This window comes from Gadus macrocephalus, chromosome 1 (assembly GCF_031168955.1).
Source record: "Gadus macrocephalus chromosome 1, ASM3116895v1".
NCBI classification, from domain to species: domain Eukaryota; kingdom Metazoa; phylum Chordata; class Actinopteri; order Gadiformes; family Gadidae; genus Gadus; species Gadus macrocephalus.
This window is the reverse complement of record NC_082382.1, coordinates 1,592,896-1,619,584: the sequence shown is the minus strand read 5'-3', so window position 1 is coordinate 1,619,584 and position 26,689 is coordinate 1,592,896. Positions and strand designations below refer to the sequence as shown.

Below are 26,689 nucleotides of genomic sequence, written 5' to 3'. Positions count from 1 at the left end.
ACATGACATCTGCCCAAACTAGGTGGGTAAGAAGATGTAGTCAAAATCCGATGCTGTTATCGCCGAAAATGTTCTTATCTTGCTCACAGCTATTAACTCTAAATCAATCAAAAAATTGTCATTTATATAGGTCAAGGAAATAAAGGATGATAATGAATTTGTGGTTTCACGTGGATATACCTCTATGAAGATGTTTGAACTGATGTTTTATTCTGCGTTTGAGAACTTCTATATTTTCAACGCTTGTCATCTGCGACGATTTTTCAAATTTCCCATCTGTGTTAATAAATTGCCGCTGGGATGGCCGAGAGGTTAAGGCGTTGGACTCGAAATCCAATGGGGTTTCCCCGTGCAGGTTCGAATCCTGCTCACAGCGAATCTTTACAATGGAACCATGCAGTCCTCATTTGATTATCTCAAAGGAGAAATTTAAAGTTGTGGATTCATTCCTTTACTTGTGAACCTCCGCGATGAAGATTGTTAAAACACTTGCTATACTGGGTATGGAGGACCGTCTTTGTTCACTGCATGTAATTGGGAAACTTTTGCCAATAAAATCTGGGTTTACACCAAAAATATGAATCTGTTATGAAGCAGTGTTTAAGGCATTAGACTCGAAAGCTCAGTGGGAATAGCGAAAGCTCAAATACTTCACATATACCTGTCTGCTGAGATTTTTGACTAGATCAACCAATCGACAAGCCCTAGCGATTCTTAAAGGCCATTCCAACTTGACCAACAGATGTTCCCTTTGTTTCATTCATTAAGGTCTTATGATGAGAGAGGGGTAGTGAATTTACATCCAAAATCCAACGGTTTCGATCCGGGCCGGCGCAAATTCTACCTGGGGCATCTTATTAGAAACTAATCCGGTTATGGAAAATTTGTCTTGTCAATTTGACAAACAAAAATGAAGTTTGAAACTGGAAACAGATGTTTCAATGTGTAACAAGGGCCACTTTAATCTATCCTAGGTCCCCTGGGACTCTTTTTGAATAAATTGCCATTTGGGTACATGTCAATTGAGCTGTGATGGCCGAGTGGTTAAGGCGTTGGACTTGAAATCCAATGGGTGTTACCCGCGTAGGTTCAAATCCTGCTCACAGCGTTGTATGTTAATATTGTGTGTGGAGTTTTGAGTGTCTTGACATGACATCTGCCCAAACTAGGTGGGTAAGAAGATGAAGTCGAAATCCAATGCTGTTATCGCTGAAAATGGTCATGTCTTGCACTCAGCTGTCAACTCTAAATTTCATTTAATTAGGTCAAGGAAAGAACGGATGATAATTAATTTGTGGTTTCAATTTGATATACCTCTATGAAGATGTTTGAACTGATGTTTTATTCTGTGTTCAAGAACTTCTATATTTTCAACGCTTGTCATCTGGGACGTTTTTTCAAATTTCCCATCGGTAATCATAAATTGCCGCTGTGATGGCCGAGAGGTTAAGGCGTTGGACTCGAAATCCAATGGGGTTTCCCCGCGCAGGTTCAAATCCTGCTCATAGCGACACATTTCAATGGAACCATTCCGTCCTCATTTGATTATCTCAAAGGAGTAATTTAAAGTTGTGGATTCATTCCTTTACTTTTGAACCTCCACTATGATGATTGTTAAAACACTTGTTATACTGGGTATGGAGGACCGTCTTTGTTCAATGCATGGAATTGGGAAACTTTTGCCAATAAAATCCGGGTTTACACCAAAAATATGAATCTGTTATGAAGCAGTGTTTAAGGCATTAGACTCGAAAGCTCAGTGGGAATAGGGAAAGCTCAAATACTTCACATATACCTGTCTGCTGAGATTTTTGACTAGATCAACCAATCGACAAGCCCTAGCGATTCTTAAAGGCCATTCCAACTTGACCGACAGATGTTCCCTTTGTTTCATTCATAAAGGTCTTATGATGAGAGAGGGGTAATGAATTTACATCCAAAATCCAACGGTTTCGATCCGGGCCGGCGCAAATTCTACCAGGGGCATCTTATTAGAAACTAATCCGGTTATGGAAAATTTGTCTTGTAAATTTGATAAACAAAAATGAAGTTTGAAGCTGGAAACAGATGTTTCAATGTGTTACAAGGGCCACTTTAATCTATCCTAGGTCCCTTGGGTCTCTTTTTGAATAAATTGCCATTTGGGTACATGTCAAATGCGCTGTGATGGCCGAGTGGTTAAGGCGTTGGACTTGAATTTCAATGGGTAATACCCGCGCAGGTTAAAATCCTGCTCACAGCGTTGTATGTTAATATTCCGTGTTGAGTTTTGAGTTTCTTGACATGACATCTGCCCAAACTAGGTGGGTAAGAAGATGTAGTCAAAATCCGATGCTGTTATCGCCGAAAATGTTCTTATCTTGCTCACAGCTATTAACTCTAAATCAATCAAAAAATTGTCATTTAATTAGGTCAAGGAAAGAACGGATGATAATTAATTTGTGGTTTCAATTTGATATACCTCTATGAAGATGTTTGAACTGATGTTTTATTCTGTGTTCAAGAACTTCTATATTTTCAACGCTTGTCATCTGGGACGTTTTTTCAAATTTCCCATCGGTATTCAAAAATTGCCGCTGTGATGGCCGAGAGGTTAAGGCGTTGGACTCGAAATCCAATGGGGTTTCCCCGCGCAGGTTCGAATCCTGCTCACAGCGAATCTTTTCAATGGAACCATTCAGTCCTCATTTGATTATCTCAAAGGAGAAATTTAAAGTTGTGGATTCATTCCTTTGCTTGTGAACCTCCGCGATGAAGATTGTTAAAACACTTGCTATACTGGGTATGGAGGACCGTCTTTGTTCACTGCATGTAATTGGGAAACTTTTGCCAATAAAATCCGGGTTTACACCAAAAATATGAATCTGTTATGAAGCAATGTTTAAGGCATTAGACTCGAAAGCTCAGTGGGAATAGCGAAAGCTCAAATACTTCACATATACCTGTCTGCTGAGATTTTTGACTAGATCAACCAATCGACAAGCCCTAGCGATTCTTAAAGGCCATTCCAACTTGACCAACAGATGTTCCCTTTGTTTCATTCATTAAGGTCTTATGATGAGAGAGGGGTAATGAATTTACATCCAAAATCCAACGGTTTCGATCCGGGCCGGCGCAAATTCTACCAGGGGCATCTTATTAGAAACTAATCCGGTTATGGAAAATTTGTCTTGTAAATTTGATAAACAAAAATGAAGTTTGAAGCTGGAAACAGATGTTTCAATGTGTAACAAGGGCCACTTTAATCTATCCTAGGTCCCTTGGGTCTCTTTTTGAATAAATTGCCATTTGGGTACATGTCAAATGAGCTGTGATGGCCGAGTGGTTAAGGCGTTGGACTTGAATTTCAATGGGTAATACCCGCGCAGGTTAAAATCCTGCTCACAGCGTTGTATGTTAATATTCCGTGTTGAGTTTTGAGTTTCTTGACATGACATCTGCCCAAACTAGGTGGGTAAGAAGATGTAGTCAAAATCCGATGCTGTTATCGCTGAAAATGTTCTTATCTTGCTCACAGCTATTAACTCTAAATCAATCAAAAAATTGTCATTTATATAGGTCAAGGAAATAAAGGATGATAATGAATTTGTGGTTTCACGTGGATATACCTCTATGAAGATGTTTGAACTGATGTTTTATTCTGCGTTTGAGAACTTCTATATTTTCAACGCTTGTCATCTGCGACGATTTTTCAAATTTCCTATTGTTGTATTTGTAATGACGCTGTGATGGCCGAGAGGTTAAGGCGTTGGACTCGAAATCCAATGGGGTTTCCCCGCGCAGGTTCGAATCCTGCTCACAGCGAATCTTTTCAATGGAACCATTCAGTCCTCATTTGATTATCTCAAAGGAGAAATTTAAAGTTGTGGATTCATTCCTTTGCTTGTGAACCTCCGCGATGAAGATTGTTAAAACACTTGCAATACTGGGTATGGAGGACCGTCTTTGTTCACTGCATGTAATTGGGAAACTTTTGCCAATAAAATCCGGGTTTACACCAAAAATATGAATCTGTTATGAAGCAGTGTTTAAGGCATTAGACTCGAAAGCTCAGTGGGAATAGCGAAAGCTCAAATACTTCACATATACCTGTCTGCTGAGATTTTTGACTAGATCAACCAATCGACAAGCCCTAGCGATTCTTAAAGGCCATTCCAACTTGACCAACAGATGTTCCCTTTGTTTCATTCATTAAGGTCTTATGATGAGAGAGGGGTAATGAATTTACATCCAAAATCCAACGGTTTCGATCCGGGCCGGCGCAAATTCTACCAGGGGCATCTTATTAGAAACTAATCCGGTTATGGAAAATTTGTCTTGTAAATTTGATAAACAAAAATGAAGTTTGAAGCTGGAAACAGATGTTTCAATGTGTAACAAGGGCCACTTTAATCTATCCTAGGTCCCTTGGGTCTCTTTTTGAATAAATTGCCATTTGGGTACATGTCAAATGAGCTGTGATGGCCGAGTGGTTAAGGCGTTGGACTTGAATTTCAATGGGTAATACCCGCGCAGGTTAAAATCCTGCTCACAGCGTTGTATGTTAATATTCCGTGTTGAGTTTTGAGTTTCTTGACATGACATCTGCCCAAACTAGGTGGGTAAGAAGATGTAGTCAAAATCCGATGCTGTTATCGCCGAAAATGTTCTTATCTTGCTCACAGCTATTAACTCTAAATCAATCAAAAAATTGTCATTTATATAGGTCAAGGAAATAAAGGATGATAATGAATTTGTGGTTTCACGTGGATATACCTCTATGAAGATGTTTGAACTGATGTTTTATTCTGCGTTTGAGAACTTCTATATTTTCAACGCTTGTCATCTGCGACGATTTTTCAAATTTCCTATTGTTGTATTTGTATTGACGCTGTGATGGCCGAGAGTTTAAGGCGTTGGACTCGAAATCCAATGGGGTTTCCCCGCGCAGGTTCGAATCCTGCTCACAGCGAATCTTTTCAATGGAACCATTCAGTCCTCATTTGATTATCTCAAAGGAGAAATTTAAAGTTGTGGATTCATTCCTTTACTTGTGAACCTCCGCGATGAAGATTGTTAAAACACTTGCTATACTGGGTATGGAGGACCGTCTTTGTTCACTGCATGTAATTGGGAAACTTTTGCCAATAAAATCCGGGTTTACACCAAAAATATGAATCTGTTATGAAGCAGTGTTTAAGGCATTAGACTCGAAAGCTCAGTGGGAATAGCGAAAGCTCAAATACTTCACATATACCTGTCTGCTGAGATTTTTGACTAGATCAACCAATCGACAAGCCCTAGCGATTCTTAAAGGCCATTCCAACTTGACCAACAGATGTTCCCTTTGTTTCATTCATTAAGGTCTTATGATGAGAGAGGGGTAATGAATTTACATCCAAAATCCAACGGTTTCGATCCAGGCCGGCGCAAATTCTACCAGGGGCATCTTATTAGAAACTAATCCGGTTATGGAAAATTTGTCTTGTAAATTTGATAAACAAAAATGAAGTTTAAGCTGGAAACAGATGTTTCAATGTGTAACAAGGGCCACTTTAATCTATCCTAGGTCCCTTGGGTCTCTTTTTGAATAAATTGCCATTTGGGTACATGTCAAATGAGCTGTGATGGCCGAGTGGTTAAGGCGTTGGACTTGAATTTCAATGGGTAATACCCGCGCAGGTTAAAATCCTGCTCACAGCGTTGTATGTTAATATTCCGTGTTGAGTTTTGAGTTTCTTGACATGACATCTGCCCAAACTAGGTGGGTAAGAAGATGTAGTCAAAATCCGATGCTGTTATCGCCGAAAATGTTCTTATCTTGCTCACAGCTATTAACTCTAAATCAATCAAAAAATTGTCATTTATATAGGTCAAGGAAATAAAGGATGATAATGAATTTGTGGTTTCACGTGGATATACCTCTATGAAGATGTTTGAACTGATGTTTTATTCTGCGTTTGAGAACTTCTATATTTTCAACGCTTGTCTTCTGCGACGATTTTTCAAATTTCCTATTGTTGTATTTGTAATGACGCTGTGATGGCCGAGAGGTTAAGGCGTTGGACTCGAAATCCAATGGGGTTTCCCCGCGCAGGTTTGAATCCTGCTCACAGCGAATCTTTTCAATGGAACCATTCAGTCCTCATTTGATTATCTCAAAGGAGAAATTTAAAGTTGTGGATTCATTCCTTTGCTTGTGAACCTCCGCGATGAAGATTGTTAAAACACTTGCTATACTGGGTATGGAGGACCGTCTTTGTTCACTGCATGTAATTGGGAAACTTTTGCCAATAAAATCCGGGTTTACACCAAAAATATGAATCTGTTATGAAGCAGTGTTTAAGGCATTAGACTCGAAAGCTCAGTGGGAATAGCGAAAGCTCAAATACTTCACATATACCTGTCTGCTGAGATTTTTGACTAGATCAACCAATCGACAAGCCCTAGCGATTCTTAAAGGCCATTCCAACTTGACCAACAGATGTTCCCTTTGTTTCATTCATTAAGGTCTTATGATGAGAGAGGGGTAATGAATTTACATCCAAAATCCAACGGTTTCGATCCGGGCCGGCGCAAATTCTACCAGGGGCATCTTATTAGAAACTAATCCGGTTATGGAAAATTTGTCTTGTAAATTTGATAAACAAAAATGAAGTTTGAAGCTGGAAACAGATGTTTCAATGTGTAACAAGGGCCACTTTAATCTATCCTAGGTCCCTTGGGTCTCTTTTTGAATAAATTGCCATTTGGGTACATGTCAAATGAGCTGTGATGGCCGAGTGGTTAAGGCGTTGGACTTGAATTTCAATGGGTAATACCCGCGCAGGTTAAAATCCTGCTCACAGCGTTGTATGTTAATATTCCGTGTTGAGTTTTGAGTTTCTTGACATGACATCTGCCCAAACTAGGTGGGTAAGAAGATGTAGTCAAAATCCGATGCTGTTATCGCCGAAAATGTTCTTATCTTGCTCACAGCTATTAACTCTAAATCAATCAAAAAATTGTCATTTATATAGGTCAAGGAAATAAAGGATGATAATGAATTTGTGGTTTCACGTGGATATACCTCTATGAAGATGTTTGAACTGATGTTTTATTCTGCGTTTGAGAACTTCTATATTTTCAACGCTTGTCATCTGCGACGATTTTTCAAATTTCCTATTGTTGTATTTGTATTGACGCTGTGATGGCCGAGAGGTTAAGGCGTTGGACTCGAAATCCAATGGGGTTTCCCCGCGCAGGTTCGAATCCTGCTCACAGCGAATCTTTTCAATGGAACCATTCAGTCCTCATTTGATTATCTCAAAGGAGAAATTTAAAGTTGTGGATTCATTCCTTTACTTGTGAACCTCCGCGATGAAGATTGTTAAAACACTTGCTATACTGGGTATGGAGGACCGTCTTTGTTCACTGCATGTAATTGGGAAACTTTTGCCAATAAAATCCGGGTTTACACCAAAAATATGAATCTGTTATGAAGCAGTGTTTAAGGCATTAGACTCGAAAGCTCAGTGGGAATAGCGAAAGCTCAAATACTTCACATATACCTGTCTGCTGAGATTTTTGACTAGATCAACCAATCGACAAGCCCTAGCGATTCTTAAAGGCCATTCCAACTTGACCAACAGATGTTCCCTTTGTTTCATTCATTAAGGTCTTATGATGAGAGAGGGGTAGTGAATTTACATCCAAAATCCAACGGTTTCGATCCGGGCCGGTGCAAATTCTACCTGGGGCATCTTATTAGAAACTAATCCGGTTATGGAAAATTTGTCTTGCAAATTTGACAAACAAAAATGAAGTTTGAAACTGGAAACAGATGTTTCAATGTGTAACAAGGGCCACTTTAATCTATCCTAGGTCCCTTGGGTCTCTTTTTGAATAAATTGCCATTTGGGTACATGTCAAATGAGCTGTGATGGCCGAGTGGTTAAGGCGTTTGACTTTAATTTCAATGGGTAATACCCGCGCAGGTTAAAATCCTGCTCACAGCGTTGTATGTTAATATTCCGTGTTGAGTTTTGAGTTTCTTGACATGACATCTGCCCAAACTAGGTGGGTAAGAAGATGTAGTCAAAATCCGATGCTGTTATCGCCGAAAATGTTCTTATCTTGCTCACAGCTATTAACTCTAAATCAATCAAAAAATTGTCATTTATATAGGTCAAGGAAATAAAGGATGATAATGAATTTGTGGTTTCACGTGGATATACCTCTATGAAGATGTTTGAACTGATGTTTTATTCTGCGTTTGAGAACTTCTATATTTTCAACGCTTGTCATCTGCGACGATTTTTCAAATTTCCCATCTGTGTTAATAAATTGCCGCTGGGATGGCCGAGAGGTTAAGGCGTTGGACTCGAAATCCATTGGGGTTTCCCCGCGCAGGTTTGAATCCTGCTCACAGCGAATCTTTTCAATGGAACCATGCAGTCCTCATTTGATTATCTCAAAGGAGAAATTTAAAGTTGTGGATTCATTCCTTTACTTGTGAACCTCCGCGATGAAGATTGTTAAAACACTTGCTATACTGGGTATGGAGGACCGTCTTTGTTCACTGCATGTAATTGGGAAACTTTTGCCAATAAAATCTGGGTTTACACCAAAAATATGAATCTGTTATGAAGCAGTGTTTAAGGCATTAGACTCGAAAGCTCAGTGGGAATAGCGAAAGCTCAAATACTTCACATATACCTGTCTGCTGAGATTTTTGACTAGATCAACCAATCGACAAGCCCTAGCGATTCTTAAAGGCCATTCCAACTTGACCAACAGATGTTCCCTTTGTTTCATTCATTAAGGTCTTATGATGAGAGAGGGGTAGTGAATTTACATCCAAAATCCAACGGTTTCGATCCGGGCCGGCGCAAATTCTACCTGGGGCATCTTATTAGAAACTAATCCGGTTATGGAAAATTTGTCTTGTCAATTTGACAAACAAAAATGAAGTTTGAAACTGGAAACAGATGTTTCAATGTGTAACAAGGGCCACTTTAATCTATCCTAGGTCCCCTGGGACTCTTTTTGAATAAATTGCCATTTGGGTACATGTCATTTGAGCTGTGTTGGCCGAGTGGTTAAGGCGTTGGACTTGAAATCCAATGGGTGTTACCCGCGTAGGTTCAAATCCTGCTCACAGCGTTGTATGTTAATATTGTGTGTGGAGTTTTGAGTGTCTTGACATGACATCTGCCCAAACTAGGTGGGTAAGAAGATGAAGTCGAAATCCAATGCTGTTATCGCTGAAAATGTTCTTATCTTGCTCACAGCTATTAACTCTAAATCAATCAAAAAATTGTCATTTAATTAGGTCAAGGAAAGAACGGATGATAATTAATTTGTGGTTTCAATTTGATATACCTCTATGAAGATGTTTGAACTGATGTTTTATTCTGTGTTCAAGAACTTCTATATTTTCAACGCTTGTCATCTGGGACGTTTTTTCAAATTTCCCATCGGTATTCAAAAATTGCCGCTGTGATGGCCGAGAGGTTAAGGCGTTGGACTCGAAATCCAATGGGCTTTCCCCGCGCAGGTTCAAATCCTGCTCATAGCGACACATTTCAATGGAACCATTCCGTCCTCATTTGATTATCTCAAAGGAGTAATTTAAAGTTGTGGATTCATTCCTTTACTTTTGAACCTCCACTATGATGATTGTTAAAACACTTGTTATACTGGGTATGGAGGACCGTCTTTGTTCACTGCATGGAATTGGGAAACTTTTGCCAATAAAATCCGGGTTTACACCAAAAATATGAATCTGTTATGAAGCAGTGTTTAAGGCATTAGACTCGAAAGCTCAGTGGGAATAGGGAAAGCTCAAATACTTCACATATACCTGTCTGCTGAGATTTTTGACTAGATCAACCAATCGACAAGCCCTAGCGATTCTTAAAGGCCATTCCAACTTGACCGACAGATGTTCCCTTTGTTTCATTCATAAAGGTCTTATGATGAGAGAGGGGTAATGAATTTACATCCAAAATCCAACGGTTTCGATCCGGGCCGGCGCAAATTCTACCAGGGGCATCTTATTAGAAACTAATCCGGTTATGGAAAATTTGTCTTGTAAATTTGATAAACAAAAATGAAGTTTGAAGCTGGAAACAGATGTTTCAATGTGTAACAAGGGCCACTTTAATCTATCCTAGGTCCCTTGGGTCTCTTTTTGAATAAATTGCCATTTGGGTACATGTCAAATGAGCTGTGATGGCCGAGTGGTTAAGGCGTTGGACTTGAATTTCAATGGGTAATACCCGCGCAGGTTAAAATCCTGCTCACAGCGTTGTATGTTAATATTCCGTGTTGAGTTTTGAGTTTCTTGACATGACATCTGCCCAAACTAGGTGGGTAAGAAGATGTAGTCAAAATCCGATGCTGTTATCGCCGAAAATGTTCTTATCTTGCTCACAGCTATTAACTCTAAATCAATCAAAAAATTGTCATTTATATAGGTCAAGGAAATAAAGGATGATAATGAATTTGTGGTTTCACGTGGATATACCTCTATGAAGATGTTTGAACTGATGTTTTATTCTGCGTTTGAGAACTTCAATATTTTCAACGCTTGTCATCTGCGATGATTTTTCAAATTTCCTATTGTTGTACTTGTATTGACGCTGTGATGGCCGAGAGGTTAAGGCGTTGGACTCGAAATCCAATGGGGTTTCCCCGCGCAGGTTCGAATCCTGCTCACAGCGAATCTTTTCAATGGAACCATTCAGTCCTCATTTGATTATCTCAAAGGAGAAATTTAAAGTTGTGGATTCATTCCTTTACTTGTGAACCTCCGCGATGAAGATTGTTAAAACACTTGCTATACTGGGTATGGAGGACCGTCTTTGTTCACTGCATGTAATTGGGAAACTTTTGCCAATAAAATCCGGGTTTACACCAAAAATATGAATCTGTTATGAAGCAGTGTTTAAGGCATTAGACTCGAAAGCTCAGTGGGAATAGCGAAAGCTCAAATACTTCACATATACCTGTCTGCTGAGATTTTTGACTAGATCAACCAATCGACAAGCCCTAGCGATTCTTAAAGGCCATTCCAACTTGACCAACAGATGTTCCCTTTGTTTCATTCATTAAGGTCTTATGATGAGAGAGGGGTAATGAATTTACATCCAAAATCCAACGGTTTCGATCCAGGCCGGCGCAAATTCTACCAGGGGCATCTTATTAGAAACTAATCCGGTTATGGAAAATTTGTCTTGTAAATTTGATAAACAAAAATGAAGTTTGAAGCTGGAAACAGATGTTTCAATGTGTAACAAGGGCCACTTTAATCTATCCTAGGTCCCTTGGGTCTCTTTTTGAATAAATTGCCATTTGGGTACATGTCAAATGAGCTGTGATGGCAGAGTGGTTAAGGCGTTGGACTTGAATTTCAATGGGTAATACCCGCGCAGGTTAAAATCCTGCTCACAGCGTTGTATGTTAATATTCCGTGTTGAGTTTTGAGTTTCTTGACATGACATCTGCCCAAACTAGGTGGGTAAGAAGATGTAGTCAAAATCCGATGCTGTTATCGCCGAAAATGTTCTTATCTTGCTCACAGCTATTAACTCTAAATCAATCAAAAAATTGTCATTTATATAGGTCAAGGAAATAAAGGATGATAATGAATTTGTGGTTTCACGTGGATATACCTCTATGAAGATGTTTGAACTGATGTTTTATTCTGCGTTTGAGAACTTCTATATTTTCAACGCTTGTCATCTGCGACGATTTTTCAAATTTCCTATTGTTGTATTTGTAATGACGCTGTGATGGCCGAGAGGTTAAGGCGTTGGACTCGAAATCCAATGGGGTTTCCCCGCGCAGGTTCGAATCCTGCTCACAGCGAATCTTTTCAATGGAACCATTCAGTCCTCATTTGATTATCTCAAAGGAGAAATTTAAAGTTGTGGATTCATTCCTTTGCTTGTGAACCTCCGCGATGAAGATTGTTAAAACACTTGCTATACTGGGTATGGAGGACCGTCTTTGTTCACTGCATGTAATTGGGAAACTTTTGCCAATAAAATCCGGGTTTACACCAAAAATATGAATCTGTTATGAAGCAGTGTTTAAGGCATTAGACTCGAAAGCTCAGTGGGAATAGCGAAAGCTCAAATACTTCACATATACCTGTCTGCTGAGATTTTTGACTAGATCAACCAATCGACAAGCCCTAGCGATTCTTAAAGGCCATTCCAACTTGACCAACAGATGTTCCCTTTGTTTCATTCATTAAGGTCTTATGATGAGAGAGGGGTAATGAATTTACATCCAAAATCCAACGGTTTCGATCCGGGCCGGCGCAAATTCTACCAGGGGCATCTTATTAGAAACTAATCCGGTTATGGAAAATTTGTCTTGTAAATTTGATAAACAAAAATGAAGTTTGAAGCTGGAAACAGATGTTTCAATGTGTAACAAGGGCCACTTTAATCTATCCCAGGTCCCTTGGGTCTCTTTTTGAATAAATTGCCATTTGGGTACATGTCAAATGAGCTGTGATGGCCGAGTGGTTAAGGCGTTTGACTTGAATTTCAATGGGTAATACCCGCGCAGGTTAAAATCCTGCTCACAGCGTTGTATGTTAATATTCCGTGTTGAGTTTTGAGTTTCTTGACATGACATCTGCCCAAACTAGGTGGGTAAGAAGATGTAGTCAAAATCCGATGCTGTTATCGCCGAAAATGTTCTTATCTTGCTCACAGCTATTAACTCTAAATCAATCAAAAAATTGTCATTTATATAGGTCAAGGAAATAAAGGATGATAATGAATTTGTGGTTTCACGTGGATATACCTCTATGAAGATGTTTGAACTGATGTTTTATTCTGCGTTTGAGAACTTCTATATTTTCAACGCTTGACATCTGCGACGATTTTTCAAATTTCCCATCTGTGTTAATAAATTGCCGCTGGGATGGCCGAGAGGTTAAGGCGTTGGACTTGAAATCCAATGGGTGTTACCCGCGTAGGTTCAAATCCTGCTCACAGCATTGTATGTTAATATTGTGTGTTGAGTTTTGAGTGTCTTGACATGACATCTGCCCAAACTAGGTGGGTAAGAAGATGAAGTCGAAATCCAATGCTGTTATCGCTGAAAATGGTCATGTCTTGCACTCAGCTGTCAACTCTAAATTTCATTTAATTAGGTCAAGGAAAGAACGGATGATAATTAATTTGTGGTTTCAATTTGATATACCTCTATGAAGATGTTTGAACTGATGTTTTATTCTGTGTTCAAGAACTTCTATATTTTCAACGCTTGTCATCTGGGACGTTTTTTCAAATTTCCCATCGGTATTCATAAATTGCCGCTGTGATGGCCGAGAGGTTAAGGCGTTGGACTCGAAATCCAATGGGGTTTCCCCGCGCAGGTTCAATTCCTGCTCATAGCGACACATTTCAATGGAACCATTCCGTCCTCATTTGATTATCTCAAAGGAGTAATTTAAAGTTGTGGATTCATTCCTTTACTTTTGAACCTCCACTATGATGATTGTTAAAACACTTGTTATACTGGGTATGGAGGACCGTCTTTGTTCACTGCATGGAATTGGGAAACTTTTGCCAATAAAATCCGGGTTTACACCAAAAATATGAATCTGTTATGAAGCAGTGTTTAAGGCATTAGACTCGAAAGCTCAGTGGGAATAGGGAAAGCTCAAATACTTCACATATACCTGTCTGCTGAGATTTTTGACTAGATCAACCAATCGACAAGCCCTAGCGATTCTTAAAGGCCATTCCAACTTGACCGACAGATGTTCCCTTTGTTTCATTCATAAAGGTCTTATGATGAGAGAGGGGTAATGAATTTACATCCAAAATCCAACGGTTTCGATCCGGGCCGGCGCAAATTCTACCAGGGGCATCTTATTAGAAACTAATCCGGTTATGGAAAATTTGTCTTGTAAATTTGATAAACAAAAATGAAGTTTGAAGCTGGAAACAGATGTTTCAATGTGTAACAAGGGCCACTTTAATCTATCCTAGGTCCCTTGGGTCTCTTTTTGAATAAATTGCCATTTGGGTACATGTCAAATGAGCTGTGATGGCCGAGTGGTTAAGGCGTTGGACTTGAATTTCAATGGGTAATACCCGCGCAGGTTAAAAACCTGCTCACAGCGTTGTATGTTAATATTCCGTGTTGAGTTTTGAGTTTCTTGACATGACATCTGCCCAAACTAGGTGGGTAAGAAGATGTAGTCAAAATCCGATGCTGTTATCGCCGAAAATGTTCTTATCTTGCTCACAGCTATTAACTCTAAATCAATCAAAAAATTGTCATTTATATAGGTCAAGGAAATAAAGGATGATAATGAATTTGTGGTTTCACGTGGATATACCTCTATGAAGATGTTTGAACTGATGTTTTATTCTGCGTTTGAGAACTTCAATATTTTCAACGCTTGTCATCTGCGATGATTTTTCAAATTTCCTATTGTTGTACTTGTATTGACGCTGTGATGGCCGAGAGGTTAAGGCGTTGGACTCGAAATCCAATGGGGTTTCCCCGCGCAGGTTCGAATCCTGCTCACAGCGAATCTTTTCAATGGAACCATTCAGTCCTCATTTGATTATCTCAAAGGAGAAATTTAAAGTTGTGGATTCATTCCTTTACTTGTGAACCTCCGCGATGAAGATTGTTAAAACACTTGCTATACTGGGTATGGAGGACCGTCTTTGTTCACTGCATGTAATTGGGAAACTTTTGCCAATAAAATCCGGGTTTACACCAAAAATATGAATCTGTTATGAAGCAGTGTTTAAGGCATTAGACTCGAAAGCTCAGTGGGAATAGCGAAAGCTCAAATACTTCACATATACCTGTCTGCTGAGATTTTTGACTAGATCAACCAATCGACAAGCCCTAGCGATTCTTAAAGGCCATTCCAACTTGACCAACAGATGTTCCCTTTGTTTCATTCATTAAGGTCTTATGATGAGAGAGGGGTAATGAATTTACATCCAAAATCCAACGGTTTCGATCCAGGCCGGCGCAAATTCTACCAGGGGCATCTTATTAGAAACTAATCCGGTTATGGAAAATTTGTCTTGCAAATTTGACAAACAAAAATGAAGTTTGAAACTGGAAACAGATGTTTCAATGTGTAACAAGGGCCACTTTAATCTATCCTAGGTCCCTTGGGTCTCTTTTTGAATAAATTGCCATTTGGGTACATGTCAAATGAGCTGTGATGGCCGAGTGGTTAAGGCGTTTGACTTGAATTTCAATGGGTAATACCCGCGCAGGTTAAAATCCTGCTCACAGCGTTGTATGTTAATATTCCGTGTTGAGTTTTGAGTTTCTTGACATGACATCTGCCCAAACTAGGTGGGTAAGAAGATGTAGTCAAAATCCGATGCTGTTATCGCCGAAAATGTTCTTATCTTGCTCACAGCTATTAACTCTAAATCAATCAAAAAATTGTCATTTATATAGGTCAAGGAAATAAAGGATGATAATGAATTTGTGGTTTCACGTGGATATACCTCTATGAAGATGTTTGAACTGATGTTTTATTCTGCGTTTGAGAACTTCTATATTTTCAACGCTTGTCATCTGCGACGATTTTTCAAATTTCCCATCTGTGTTAATAAATTGCCGCTGGGATGGCCGAGAGGTTAAGGCGTTGGACTCGAAATCCAATGGGGTTTCCCCGTGCAGGTTCGAATCCTGCTCACAGCGAATCTTTACAATGGAACCATGCAGTCCTCATTTGATTATCTCAAAGGAGAAATTTAAAGTTGTGGATTCATTCCTTTACTTGTGAACCTCCGCGATGAAGATTGTTAAAACACTTGCTATACTGGGTATGGAGGACCGTCTTTGTTCACTGCATGTAATTGGGAAACTTTTGCCAATAAAATCTGGGTTTACACCAAAAATATGAATCTGTTATGAAGCAGTGTTTAAGGCATTAGACTCGAAAGCTCAGTGGGAATAGCGAAAGCTCAAATACTTCACATATACCTGTCTGCTGAGATTTTTGACTAGATCAACCAATCGACAAGCCCTAGCGATTCTTAAAGGCCATTCCAACTTGACCAACAGATGTTCCCTTTGTTTCATTCATTAAGGTCTTATGATGAGAGAGGGGTAGTGAATTTACATCCAAAATCCAACGGTTTCGATCCGGGCCGGCGCAAATTCTACCTGGGGCATCTTATTAGAAACTAATCCGGTTATGGAAAATTTGTCTTGTCAATTTGACAAACAAAAATGAAGTTTGAAACTGGAAACAGATGTTTCAATGTGTAACAAGGGCCACTTTAATCTATCCTAGGTCCCCTGGGACTCTTTTTGAATAAATTGCCATTTGGGTACATGTCAATTGAGCTGTGATGGCCGAGTGGTTAAGGCGTTGGACTTGAAATCCAATGGGTGTTACCCGCGTAGGTTCAAATCCTGCTCACAGCGTTGTATGTTAATATTGTGTGTGGAGTTTTGAGTGTCTTGACATGACATCTGCCCAAACTAGGTGGGTAAGAAGATGAAGTCGAAATCCAATGCTGTTATCGCTGAAAATGGTCATGTCTTGCACTCAGCTGTCAACTCTAAATTTCATTTAATTAGGTCAAGGAAAGAACGGATGATAATTAATTTGTGGTTTCAATTTGATATACCTCTATGAAGATGTTTGAACTGATGTTTTATTCTGTGTTCAAGAACTTCTATATTTTCAACGCTTGTCATCTGGGACGTTTTTTCAAATTTCCCATCGGTAATCATAAATTGCCGCTGTGATGGCCGAGAGGTTAAGGCGTTGGACTCGAAATCCAATGGGGTTTCCCCGCGCAGGTTCAAATCCTGCTCATAGCGACACATTTCAATGGAACCATTCCGTCCTCATTTGATTATCTCAAAGGAGTAATTTAAAGTTGTGGATTCATTCCTTTACTTTTGAACCTCCACTATGATGATTGTTAAAACACTTGTTATACTGGGTATGGAGGACCGTCTTTGTTCAATGCATGGAATTGGGAAACTTTTGCCAATAAAATCCGGGTTTACACCAAAAATATGAATCTGTTATGAAGCAGTGTTTAAGGCATTAGACTCGAAAGCTCAGTGGGAATAGGGAAAGCTCAAATACTTCACATATACCTGTCTGCTGAGATTTTTGACTAGATCAACCAATCGACAAGCCCTAGCGATTCTTAAAGGCCATTCCAACTTGACCGACAGATGTTCCCTTTGTTTCATTCATAAAGGTCTTATGATGAGAGAGGGGTAATGAATTTACATCCAAAATCCAACGGTTTCGATCCGGGCCGGCGCAAATTCTACCAGGGGCATCTTATTAGAAACTAATCCGGTTATGGAAAATTTGTCTTGTAAATTTGATAAACAAAAATGAAGTTTGAAGCTGGAAACAGATGTTTCAATGTGTAACAAGGGCCACTTTAATCTATCCTAGGTCCCTTGGGTCTCTTTTTGAATAAATTGCCATTTGGGTACATGTCAAATGCGCTGTGATGGCCGAGTGGTTAAGGCGTTGGACTTGAATTTCAATGGGTAATACCCGCGCAGGTTAAAATCCTGCTCACAGCGTTGTATGTTAATATTCCGTGTTGAGTTTTGAGTTTCTTGACATGACATCTGCCCAAACTAGGTGGGTAAGAAGATGTAGTCAAAATCCGATGCTGTTATCGCCGAAAATGTTCTTATCTTGCTCACAGCTATTAACTCTAAATCAATCAAAAAATTGTCATTTATATAGGTCAAGGAAATAAAGGATGATAATGAATTTGTGGTTTCACGTGGATATACCTCTATGAAGATGTTTGAACTGATGTTTTATTCTGCGTTTGAGAACTTCAATATTTTCAACGCTTGTCATCTGCGATGATTTTTCAAATTTCCTATTGTTGTACTTATATTGACGCTGTGATGGCCGAGAGGTTAAGGCGTTGGACTCGAAATCCAATGGGGTTTCCCCGCGCAGGTTCGAATCCTGCTCACAGCGAATCTTTTCAATGGAACCATTCAGTCCTCATTTGATTATCTCAAAGGAGAAATTTAAAGTTGTGGATTCATTCCTTTACTTGTGAACCTCCGCGATGAAGATTGTTAAAACACTTGCTATACTGGGTATGGAGGACCGTCTTTGTTCACTGCATGTAATTGGGAAACTTTTGCCAATAAAATCCGGGTTTACACCAAAAATATGAATCTGTTATGAAGCAGTGTTTAAGGCATTAGACTCGAAAGCTCAGTGGGAATAGCGAAAGCTCAAATACTTCACATATACCTGTCTGCTGAGATTTTTGACTAGATCAACCAATCGACAAGCCCTAGCGATTCTTAAAGGCCATTCCAACTTGACCAACAGATGTTCCCTTTGTTTCATTCATTAAGGTCTTATGATGAGAGAGGGGTAATGAATTTACATCCAAAATCCAACGGTTTCGATCCAGGCCGGCGCAAATTCTACCAGGGGCATCTTATTAGAAACTAATCCGGTTATGGAAAATTTGTCTTGCAAATTTGACAAACAAAAATGAAGTTTGAAACTGGAAACAGATGTTTCAATGTGTAACAAGGGCCACTTTAATCTATCCTAGGTCCCTTGGGTCTCTTTTTGAATAAATTGCCATTTGGGTACATGTCAAATGAGCTGTGATGGCCGAGTGGTTAAGGCGTTTGACTTGAATTTCAATGGGTAATACCCGCGCAGGTTAAAATCCTGCTCACAGCGTTGTATGTTAATATTCCGTGTTGAGTTTTGAGTTTCTTGACATGACATCTGCCCAAACTAGGTGGGTAAGAAGATGTAGTCAAAATCCGATGCTGTTATCGCCGAAAATGTTCTTATCTTGCTCACAGCTATTAACTCTAAATCAATCAAAAAATTGTCATTTATATAGGTCAAGGAAATAAAGGATGATAATGAATTTGTGGTTTCACGTGGATATACCTCTATGAAGATGTTTGAACTGATGTTTTATTCTGCGTTTGAGAACTTCTATATTTTCAACGCTTGTCATCTGCGACGATTTTTCAAATTTCCCATCTGTGTTAATAAATTGCCGCTGGGATGGCCGAGAGGTTAAGGCGTTGGACTCGAAATCCAATGGGGTTTCCCCGTGCAGGTTCGAATCCTGCTCACAGCGAATCTTTACAATGGAACCATGCAGTCCTCATTTGATTATCTCAAAGGAGAAATTTAAAGTTGTGGATTCATTCCTTTACTTGTGAACCTCCGCGATGAAGATTGTTAAAACACTTGCTATACTGGGTATGGAGGACCGTCTTTGTTCACTGCATGTAATTGGGAAACTTTTGCCAATAAAATCTGGGTTTACACCAAAAATATGAATCTGTTATGAAGCAGTGTTTAAGGCATTAGACTCGAAAGCTCAGTGGGAATAGCGAAAGCTCAAATACTTCACATATACCTGTCTGCTGAGATTTTTGACTAGATCAACCAATCGACAAGCCCTAGCGATTCTTAAAGGCCATTCCAACTTGACCAACAGATGTTCCCTTTGTTTCATTCATTAAGGTCTTATGATGAGAGAGGGGTAGTGAATTTACATCCAAAATCCAACGGTTTCGATCCGGGCCGGCGCAAATTCTACCTGGGGCATCTTATTAGAAACTAATCCGGTTATGGAAAATTTGTCTTGTCAATTTGACAAACAAAAATGAAGTTTGAAACTGGAAACAGATGTTTCAATGTGTAACAAGGGCCACTTTAATCTATCCTAGGTCCCCTGGGACTCTTTTTGAATAAATTGCCATTTGGGTACATGTCAATTGAGCTGTGATGGCCGAGTGGTTAAGGCGTTGGACTTGAAATCCAATGGGTGTTACCCGCGTAGGTTCAAATCCTGCTCACAGCGTTGTATGTTAATATTGTGTGTGGAGTTTTGAGTGTCTTGACATGACATCTGCCCAAACTAGGTGGGTAAGAAGATGAAGTCGAAATCCAATGCTGTTATCGCTGAAAATGGTCATGTCTTGCACTCAGCTGTCAACTCTAAATTTCATTTAATTAGGTCAAGGAAAGAACGGATGATAATTAATTTGTGGTTTCAATTTGATATACCTCTATGAAGATGTTTGAACTGATGTTTTATTCTGTGTTCAAGAACTTCTATATTTTCAACGCTTGTCATCTGGGACGTTTTTTCAAATTTCCCATCGGTAATCATAAATTGCCGCTGTGATGGCCGAGAGGTTAAGGCGTTGGACTCGAAATCCAATGGGGTTTCCCCGCGCAGGTTCAAATCCTGCTCATAGCGACACATTTCAATGGAACCATTCCGTCCTCATTTGATTATCTCAAAGGAGTAATTTAAAGTTGTGGATTCATTCCTTTACTTTTGAACCTCCACTATGATGATTGTTAAAACACTTGTTATACTGGGTATGGAGGACCGTCTTTGTTCAATGCATGGAATTGGGAAACTTTTGCCAATAAAATCCGGGTTTACACCAAAAATATGAATCTGTTATGAAGCAGTGTTTAAGGCATTAGACTCGAAAGCTCAGTGGGAATAGGGAAAGCTCAAATACTTCACATATACCTGTCTGCTGAGATTTTTGACTAGATCAACCAATCGACAAGCCCTAGCGATTCTTAAAGGCCATTCCAACTTGACCGACAGATGTTCCCTTTGTTTCATTCATAAAGGTCTTATGATGAGAGAGGGGTAATGAATTTACATCCAAAATCCAACGGTTTCGATCCGGGCCGGCGCAAATTCTACCAGGGGCATCTTATTAGAAACTAATCCGGTTATGGAAAATTTGTCTTGTAAATTTGATAAACAAAAATGAAGTTTGAAGCTGGAAACAGATGTTTCAATGTGTAACAAGGGCCACTTTAATCTATCCTAGGTCCCTTGGGTCTCTTTTTGAATAAATTGCCATTTGGGTACATGTCAAATGCGCTGTGATGGCCGAGTGGTTAAGGCGTTGGACTTGAATTTCAATGGGTAATACCCGCGCAGGTTAAAATCCTGCTCACAGCGTTGTATGTTAATATTCCGTGTTGAGTTTTGAGTTTCTTGACATGACATCTGCCCAAACTAGGTGGGTAAGAAGATGTAGTCAAAATCCGATGCTGTTATCGCCGAAAATGTTCTTATCTTGCTCACAGCTATTAACTCTAAATCAATCAAAAAATTGTCATTTAATTAGGTCAAGGAAAGAACGGATGATAATTAATTTGTGGTTTCAATTTGATATACCTCTATGAAGATGTTTGAACTGATGTTTTATTCTGTGTTCAAGAACTTCTATATTTTCAACGCTTGTCATCTGGGACGTTTTTTCAAATTTCCCATCGGTATTCAAAAATTGCCGCTGTGATGGCCGAGAGGTTAAGGCGTTGGACTCGAAATCCAATGGGGTTTCCCCGCGCAGGTTTGAATCCTGCTCACAGCGAATCTTTTCAATGGAACCATTCAGTCCTCATTTGATTATCTCAAAGGAGAAATTTAAAGTTGTGGATTCATTCCTTTGCTTGTGAACCTCCGCGATGAAGATTGTTAAAACACTTGCTATACTGGGTATGGAGGACCGTCTTTGTTCACTGCATGTAATTGGGAAACTTTTGCCAATAAAATCCGGGTTTACACCAAAAATATGAATCTGTTATGAAGCAATGTTTAAGGCATTAGACTCGAAAGCTCAGTGGGAATAGCGAAAGCTCAAATACTTCACATATACCTGTCTGCTGAGATTTTTGACTAGATCAACCAATCGACAAGCCCTAGCGATTCTTAAAGGCCATTCCAACTTGACCAACAGATGTTCCCTTTGTTTCATTCATTAAGGTCTTATGATGAGAGAGGGGTAATGAATTTACATCCAAAATCCAACGGTTTCGATCCGGGCCGGCGCAAATTCTACCAGGGGCATCTTATTAGAAACTAATCCGGTTATGGAAAATTTGTCTTGTAAATTTGATAAACAAAAATGAAGTTTGAAGCTGGAAACAGATGTTTCAATGTGTAACAAGGGCCACTTTAATCTATCCTAGGTCCCTTGGGTCTCTTTTTGAATAAATTGCCATTTGGGTACATGTCAAATGAGCTGTGATGGCCGAGTGGTTAAGGCGTTGGACTTGAATTTCAATGGGTAATACCCGCGCAGGTTAAAATCCTGCTCACAGCGTTGTATGTTAATATTCCGTGTTGAGTTTTGAGTTTCTTGACATGACATCTGCCCAAACTAGGTGGGTAAGAAGATGTAGTCAAAATCCGATGCTGTTATCGCCGAAAATGTTCTTATCTTGCTCACAGCTATTAACTCTAAATCAATCAAAAAATTGTCATTTATATAGGTCAAGGAAATAAAGGATGATAATGAATTTGTGGTTTCACGTGGATATACCTCTATGAAGATGTTTGAACTGATGTTTTATTCTGCGTTTGAGAACTTCTATATTTTCAACGCTTGTCATCTGCGACGATTTTTCAAATTTCCTATTGTTGTATTTGTATTGACGCTGTGATGGCCGAGAGGTTAAGGCGTTGGACTCGAAATCCAATGGGGTTTCCCCGCGCAGGTTCGAATCCTGCTCACAGCGAATCTTTTCAATGGAACCATTCAGTCCTCATTTGATTATCTCAAAGGAGAAATTTAAAGTTGTGGATTCATTCCTTTACTTGTGAACCTCCGCGATGAAGATTGTTAAAACACTTGCTATACTGGGTATGGAGGACCGTCTTTGTTCACTGCATGTAATTGGGAAACTTTTGCCAATAAAATCCGGGTTTACACCAAAAATATGAATCTGTTATGAAGCAGTGTTTAAGGCATTAGACTCGAAAGCTCAGTGGGAATAGCGAAAGCTCAAATACTTCACATATACCTGTCTGCTGAGATTTTTGACTAGATCAACCAATCGACAAGCCCTAGCGATTCTTAAAGGCCATTCCAACTTGACCAACAGATGTTCCCTTTGTTTCATTCATTAAGGTCTTATGATGAGAGAGGGGTAGTGAATTTACATCCAAAATCCAACGGTTTCGATCCGGGCCGGTGCAAATTCTACCTGGGGCATCTTATTAGAAACTAATCCGGTTATGGAAAATTTGTCTTGCAAATTTGACAAACAAAAATGAAGTTTGAAACTGGAAACAGATGTTTCAATGTGTAACAAGGGCCACTTTAATCTATCCTAGGTCCCTTGGGTCTCTTTTTGAATAAATTGCCATTTGGGTACATGTCAAATGAGCTGTGATGGCCGAGTGGTTAAGGCGTTTGACTTGAATTTCAATGGGTAATACCCGCGCAGGTTAAAATCCTGCTCACAGCGTTGTATGTTAATATTCCGTGTTGAGTTTTGAGTTTCTTGACATGACATCTGCCCAAACTAGGTGGGTAAGAAGATGTAGTCAAAATCCGATGCTGTTATCGCCGAAAATGTTCTTATCTTGCTCACAGCTATTAACTCTAAATCAATCAAAAAATTGTCATTTATATAGGTCAAGGAAATAAAGGATGATAATGAATTTGTGGTTTCACGTGGATATACCTCTATGAAGATGTTTGAACTGATGTTTTATTCTGCGTTTGAGAACTTCTATATTTTCAACGCTTGTCATCTGCGACGATTTTTCAAATTTCCTATTGTTGTATTTGTAATGACGCTGTGATGGCCGAGAGGTTAAGGCGTTGGACTCGAAATCCAATGGGGTTTCCCCGCGCAGGTTCGAATCCTGCTCACAGCGAATCTTTTCAATGGAACCATTCAGTCCTCATTTGATTATCTCAAAGGAGAAATTTAAAGTTGTGGATTCATTCCTTTGCTTGTGAACCTCCGCGATGAAGATTGTTAAAACACTTGCTATACTGGGTATGGAGGACCGTCTTTGTTCACTGCATGTAATTGGGAAACTTTTGCCAATAAAATCCGGGTTTACACCAAAAATATGAATCTGTTATGAAGCAATGTTTAAGGCATTAGACTCGAAAGCTCAGTGGGAATAGCGAAAGCTCAAATACTTCACATATACCTGTCTGCTGAGATTTTTGACTAGATCAACCAATCGACAAGCCCTAGCGATTCTTAAAGGCCATTCCAACTTGACCAACAGATGTTCCCTTTGTTTCATTCATTAAGGTCTTATGATGAGAGAGGGGTAATGAATTTACATCCAAAATCCAACGGTTTCGATCCGGGCCGGCGCAAATTCTACCAGGGGCATCTTATTAGAAACTAATCCGGTTATGGAAAATTTGTCTTGTAAATTTGATAAACAAAAATGAAGTTTGAAGCTGGAAACAGATGTTTCAATGTGTAACAAGGGCCACTTTAATCTATCCTAGGTCCCTTGGGTCTCTTTTTGAATAAATTGCCATTTGGGTACATGTCAAATGAGCTGTGATGGCCGAGTGGTTAAGGCGTTGGACTTGAATTTCAATGGGTAATACCCGCGCAGGTTAAAATCCTGCTCACAGCGTTGTATGTTAATATTCCGTGTTGAGTTTTGAGTTTCTTGACATGACATCTGCCCAAACTAGGTGGGTAAGAAGATGTAGTCAAAATCCGATGCTGTTATCGCCGAAAATGTTCTTATCTTGCTCACAGCTATTAACTCTAAATCAATCAAAAAATTGTCATTTATATAGGTCAAGGAAATAAAGGATGATAATGAATTTGTGGTTTCACGTGGATATACCTCTATGAAGATGTTTGAACTGATGTTTTATTCTGCGTTTGAGAACTTCTATATTTTCAACGCTTGTCATCTGCGACGATTTTTCAAATTTCCTATTGTTGTATTTGTAATGACGCTGTGATGGCCGAGAGGTTAAGGCGTTGGACTCGAAATCCAATGGGGTTTCCCCGCGCAGGTTCGAATCCTGCTCACAGCGAATCTTTTCAATGGAACCATTCAGTCCTCATTTGATTATCTCAAAGGAGAAATTTAAAGTTGTGGATTCATTCCTTTGCTTGTGAACCTCCGCGATGAAGATTGTTAAAACACTTGCTATACTGGGTATGGAGGACCGTCTTTGTTCACTGCATGTAATTGGGAAACTTTTGCCAATAAAATCCGGGTTTACACCAAAAATATGAATCTGTTATGAAGCAGTGTTTAAGGCATTAGACTCGAAAGCTCAGTGGGAATAGCGAAAGCTCAAATACTTCACATATACCTGTCTGCTGAGATTTTTGACTAGATCAACCAATCGACAAGCCCTAGCGATTCTTAAAGGCCATTCCAACTTGACCAACAGATGTTCCCTTTGTTTCATTCATTAAGGTCTTATGATGAGAGAGGGGTAATGAATTTACATCCAAAATCCAACGGTTTCGATCCGGGCCGGCGCAAATTCTACCAGGGGCATCTTATTAGAAACTAATCCGGTTATGGAAAATTTGTCTTGTAAATTTGATAAACAAAAATGAAGTTTGAAGCTGGAAACAGATGTTTCAATGTGTAACAAGGGCCACTTTAATCTATCCTAGGTCCCTTGGGTCTCTTTTTGAATAAATTGCCATTTGGGTACATGTCAAATGAGCTGTGATGGCCGAGTGGTTAAGGCGTTGGACTTGAATTTCAATGGGTAATACCCGCGCAGGTTAAAATCCTGCTCACAGCGTTGTATGTTAATATTCCGTGTTGAGTTTTGAGTTTCTTGACATGACATCTGCCCAAACTAGGTGGGTAAGAAGATGTAGTCAAAATCCGATGCTGTTATCGCCGAAAATGTTCTTATCTTGCTCACAGCTATTAACTCTAAATCAATCAAAAAATTGTCATTTATATAGGTCAAGGAAATAAAGGATGATAATGAATTTGTGGTTTCACGTGGATATACCTCTATGAAGATGTTTGAACTGATGTTTTATTCTGCGTTTGAGAACTTCTATATTTTCAACGCTTGTCATCTGCGACGATTTTTCAAATTTCCTATTGTTGTATTTGTATTGACGCTGTGATGGCCGAGAGGTTAAGGCGTTGGACTCGAAATCCAATGGGGTTTCCCCGCGCAGGTTCGAATCCTGCTCACAGCGAATCTTTTCAATGGAACCATTCAGTCCTCATTTGATTATCTCAAAGGAGAAATTTAAAGTTGTGGATTCATTCCTTTACTTGTGAACCTCCGCGATGAAGATTGTTAAAACACTTGCTATACTGGGTATGGAGGACCGTCTTTGTTCACTGCATGTAATTGGGAAACTTTTGCCAATAAAATCCGGGTTTACACCAAAAATATGAATCTGTTATGAAGCAGTGTTTAAGGCATTAGACTCGAAAGCTCAGTGGGAATAGCGAAAGCTCAAATACTTCACATATACCTGTCTGCTGAGATTTTTGACTAGATCAACCAATCGACAAGCCCTAGCGATTCTTAAAGGCCATTCCAACTTGACCAACAGATGTTCCCTTTGTTTCATTCATTAAGGTCTTATGATGAGAGAGGGGTAGTGAATTTACATCCAAAATCCAACGGTTTCGATCCGGGCCGGTGCAAATTCTACCTGGGGCATCTTATTAGAAACTAATCCGGTTATGGAAAATTTGTCTTGCAAATTTGACAAACAAAAATGAAGTTTGAAACTGGAAACAGATGTTTCAATGTGTAACAAGGGCCACTTTAATCTATCCTAGGTCCCTTGGGTCTCTTTTTGAATAAATTGCCATTTGGGTACATGTCAAATGAGCTGTGATGGCCGAGTGGTTAAGGCGTTTGACTTGAATTTCAATGGGTAATACCCGCGCAGGTTAAA

At 39.4% G+C, this 26,689-nt stretch overlaps 23 non-coding genes across 23 annotated transcripts; all 23 read left to right on the top strand.

The window, feature by feature from the left end:
• The first annotated feature begins 1,026 nt into the window (after nucleotides 1–1,026).
• Nucleotides 1,027–1,108, top strand: trnas-uga (transfer RNA serine (anticodon UGA)). The gene has a single exon. It is a non-coding gene; the product is annotated as a tRNA-Ser (tRNA).
• A 320-nt stretch (nucleotides 1,109–1,428) lies between these two features.
• trnas-cga (transfer RNA serine (anticodon CGA)) lies at nucleotides 1,429–1,510 on the top strand. The gene has a single exon. It is a non-coding gene; the product is annotated as a tRNA-Ser (tRNA).
• Nucleotides 1,511–2,575: 1,065 nt separating this feature from the next.
• trnas-cga (transfer RNA serine (anticodon CGA)) lies at nucleotides 2,576–2,657 on the top strand. The gene has a single exon. It is a non-coding gene; the product is annotated as a tRNA-Ser (tRNA).
• A 1,065-nt stretch (nucleotides 2,658–3,722) lies between these two features.
• Nucleotides 3,723–3,804, top strand: trnas-cga (transfer RNA serine (anticodon CGA)). The gene has a single exon. It is a non-coding gene; the product is annotated as a tRNA-Ser (tRNA).
• A 3,358-nt stretch (nucleotides 3,805–7,162) lies between these two features.
• Nucleotides 7,163–7,244, top strand: trnas-cga (transfer RNA serine (anticodon CGA)). The gene has a single exon. It is a non-coding gene; the product is annotated as a tRNA-Ser (tRNA).
• A 1,797-nt stretch (nucleotides 7,245–9,041) lies between these two features.
• trnas-uga (transfer RNA serine (anticodon UGA)) lies at nucleotides 9,042–9,123 on the top strand. Its single transcript has one exon. It is a non-coding gene; the product is annotated as a tRNA-Ser (tRNA).
• Nucleotides 9,124–10,603: 1,480 nt separating this feature from the next.
• trnas-cga (transfer RNA serine (anticodon CGA)) lies at nucleotides 10,604–10,685 on the top strand. Its single transcript has one exon. It is a non-coding gene; the product is annotated as a tRNA-Ser (tRNA).
• Nucleotides 10,686–11,750: 1,065 nt separating this feature from the next.
• On the top strand, nucleotides 11,751–11,832 carry trnas-cga (transfer RNA serine (anticodon CGA)). The gene has a single exon. It is a non-coding gene; the product is annotated as a tRNA-Ser (tRNA).
• A 1,065-nt stretch (nucleotides 11,833–12,897) lies between these two features.
• On the top strand, nucleotides 12,898–12,979 carry trnas-uga (transfer RNA serine (anticodon UGA)). Its single transcript has one exon. It is a non-coding gene; the product is annotated as a tRNA-Ser (tRNA).
• A 320-nt stretch (nucleotides 12,980–13,299) lies between these two features.
• Nucleotides 13,300–13,381, top strand: trnas-cga (transfer RNA serine (anticodon CGA)). The gene has a single exon. It is a non-coding gene; the product is annotated as a tRNA-Ser (tRNA).
• A 1,065-nt stretch (nucleotides 13,382–14,446) lies between these two features.
• On the top strand, nucleotides 14,447–14,528 carry trnas-cga (transfer RNA serine (anticodon CGA)). The gene has a single exon. It is a non-coding gene; the product is annotated as a tRNA-Ser (tRNA).
• A 1,797-nt stretch (nucleotides 14,529–16,325) lies between these two features.
• trnas-uga (transfer RNA serine (anticodon UGA)) lies at nucleotides 16,326–16,407 on the top strand. The gene has a single exon. It is a non-coding gene; the product is annotated as a tRNA-Ser (tRNA).
• A 320-nt stretch (nucleotides 16,408–16,727) lies between these two features.
• On the top strand, nucleotides 16,728–16,809 carry trnas-cga (transfer RNA serine (anticodon CGA)). The gene has a single exon. It is a non-coding gene; the product is annotated as a tRNA-Ser (tRNA).
• Nucleotides 16,810–17,874: 1,065 nt separating this feature from the next.
• trnas-cga (transfer RNA serine (anticodon CGA)) lies at nucleotides 17,875–17,956 on the top strand. Its single transcript has one exon. It is a non-coding gene; the product is annotated as a tRNA-Ser (tRNA).
• Nucleotides 17,957–19,753: 1,797 nt separating this feature from the next.
• Nucleotides 19,754–19,835, top strand: trnas-uga (transfer RNA serine (anticodon UGA)). Its single transcript has one exon. It is a non-coding gene; the product is annotated as a tRNA-Ser (tRNA).
• A 320-nt stretch (nucleotides 19,836–20,155) lies between these two features.
• Nucleotides 20,156–20,237, top strand: trnas-cga (transfer RNA serine (anticodon CGA)). The gene has a single exon. It is a non-coding gene; the product is annotated as a tRNA-Ser (tRNA).
• Nucleotides 20,238–22,034: 1,797 nt separating this feature from the next.
• Nucleotides 22,035–22,116, top strand: trnas-uga (transfer RNA serine (anticodon UGA)). Its single transcript has one exon. It is a non-coding gene; the product is annotated as a tRNA-Ser (tRNA).
• A 333-nt stretch (nucleotides 22,117–22,449) lies between these two features.
• trnas-cga (transfer RNA serine (anticodon CGA)) lies at nucleotides 22,450–22,531 on the top strand. The gene has a single exon. It is a non-coding gene; the product is annotated as a tRNA-Ser (tRNA).
• A 1,065-nt stretch (nucleotides 22,532–23,596) lies between these two features.
• trnas-cga (transfer RNA serine (anticodon CGA)) lies at nucleotides 23,597–23,678 on the top strand. Its single transcript has one exon. It is a non-coding gene; the product is annotated as a tRNA-Ser (tRNA).
• A 650-nt stretch (nucleotides 23,679–24,328) lies between these two features.
• trnas-uga (transfer RNA serine (anticodon UGA)) lies at nucleotides 24,329–24,410 on the top strand. The gene has a single exon. It is a non-coding gene; the product is annotated as a tRNA-Ser (tRNA).
• A 333-nt stretch (nucleotides 24,411–24,743) lies between these two features.
• On the top strand, nucleotides 24,744–24,825 carry trnas-cga (transfer RNA serine (anticodon CGA)). The gene has a single exon. It is a non-coding gene; the product is annotated as a tRNA-Ser (tRNA).
• A 650-nt stretch (nucleotides 24,826–25,475) lies between these two features.
• trnas-uga (transfer RNA serine (anticodon UGA)) lies at nucleotides 25,476–25,557 on the top strand. The gene has a single exon. It is a non-coding gene; the product is annotated as a tRNA-Ser (tRNA).
• A 333-nt stretch (nucleotides 25,558–25,890) lies between these two features.
• On the top strand, nucleotides 25,891–25,972 carry trnas-cga (transfer RNA serine (anticodon CGA)). Its single transcript has one exon. It is a non-coding gene; the product is annotated as a tRNA-Ser (tRNA).
• The last annotated feature ends 717 nt before the right edge of the window (nucleotides 25,973–26,689 follow it).